Source organism: Myotis davidii, unplaced genomic scaffold (assembly GCF_000327345.1).
Source record: "Myotis davidii unplaced genomic scaffold, ASM32734v1 scaffold223, whole genome shotgun sequence".
Lineage (NCBI taxonomy): Eukaryota > Metazoa > Chordata > Mammalia > Chiroptera > Vespertilionidae > Myotis > Myotis davidii.
The window spans coordinates 2,827,788-2,829,693 of NW_006294609.1; positions in this window are offsets into that span (position 1 = coordinate 2,827,788).

Genomic DNA, 1,906 nt, shown 5'->3' on the forward strand with positions numbered 1-1,906 from the left:
TAAGTATGGCCCAAAAGAGTGCAGGGGACATACTTACGATGCAGAGAAATACTTTAAAAAATTATTTTCGTTGTTTACCTGAAATTCAAATTTAACTCGGTGTCCATGAATTTATTTGCTAAATCTGGCAACCCAGCCTCTCAGCCAGCAGTGACTGCACGGTAGGTGGCCACACAGTTAATAAACAACCCAAAGTCTGCAGGACAGAGGGGAAGGCCCATCCTAAAGGCAGCGTGAAGGTGAGATTTAGCTTCTCCAGGCAGGGGAAACCCAAGACATAAGGCAAAGTTTTGTATGTTGTTTTTTTTTGGTTTGTTTTTGCTTAGAAGGGGCAGTGGAAAAAAAAGAAAGAAAAAAATCAGCAAAATGTAAGTTTCTGTGGAGCCCACCTTACTATAAAGACAACATTTAATGGCGGCTCCTGTGTACAGGGACGAGTGCTGGTAGAGACCTGATCTTATGTTTTTTTGGGGGGTGGGGTGAGGTGGGGAGGAGGGGAACAGGACCCCGAAGCCATGGTTAGAGAAGTTACCTGGTTTGTCTACGGTCAAACAGGAAGTGAACTGGCTGCCGGGCCCTGGGATCCCAAAGCCTGAGTGAGGTCTTTAGAGGACATGACAAGTTGTTTCCCAAAAGGAGGGAGGAGATCTGTTCTCCTCCCCTCCCCCCAAACACAGGCCTGGCCCTCAGTGGGGCCCACGGGGTGGAAAACCCCATCCTTCCATCTGCCCTCCCTGCAGAGCAGCTGGGAGGCGGGCCGGGCAGGAGCAGCTGTCTGGGTGCAGGGCCTCTGCCTCGCTGGGAACCTGAGGCAGAGGCCCCACCAGCCTCCTGGAGCAGGGACTGTGGGGTCGCTTGCCCCCAGCCCCTTGCTCAGCTCCAGACCCAGACACCCCCGTCTTCTTTGACCAGGAGCTCAGGGGACCACTCTAGCCTTCCCTCTGGGAACCCCACAGGAGAAGGGGCGGTGTGGGCTTGCTCTCCTGTGTGTGTTTTGGCCTGCAGCTGTTTCTGCCATTTTTAAATGGCTCCAGTCGGCCTGGGGGGGTGCCTGGCGCACTAGGGGAGCTCCCACGGCTCGGAGGACTTGGATCTCAACTTTGGAAAGCCTCCCCTTCTCACGGTTCTGAAAATTCTTTGTCCCACTGGAGCCAAACCCAGCCCTCCGCCGGGCATCCGGCCATCTGCAGACGGCCCTTTCCATAGGAGGCCCGCGAGCACGTGGACTTTATTGATTTTCCTCTTGCCTTTTTTTGTTGGGGTTGACTCGGAAAGGACAGCTAACTTGCGACCCGGCGAGACTGGATCCTCGCCCCCTGTGGTTTTTAGAGACCGAGGCGTTACTTAAGAAATGACACCCCTAAACATAAACACAGCCCGCCAAGGGGGGTGGGGGTGGGGCGACCAATTCTCATGCTTTAAATAAAGGGTCCGGACCAGCCCGCCGGCGCTGACACGTGAGAGCATCGCGGCCGCTCCTCTCCCTCCCTGACCCTGGTGGAGCCGTGGGAAAAAAAATAATGAAGTTGAAATCCGGGAGCTGCGAGTTTTCAACAAGTCCGCCTCGACGCGGCGATCTGGGCGCCCCAGGCCCGGCCCGAGGGCCGGTTCCGAGTCAGACCCCGCCGACGCCGAACAAGCGTTCGGTCTGTTCAGTACAACGAGGCTCAGCCGGACACTCTCTCGCGAGCCGCAGAAACACGCGCGGCCAACCCCGGTCCCCGGTCCCCCCGCTCGGAGAACAAAACAACGGCTCCCTCCGCAGAACAAACACGAGCTGCTGGTTTGGGGAAGGCAGACGCGGCCCTGGACCGGTTTCTGGCAAAAACACACACACCACATTCGCTCGCCCAAGCCCCGCGCCTGGGTGCCGAGCGGAGAGGGTGTAGGGGTGCCCCGCGCTCCG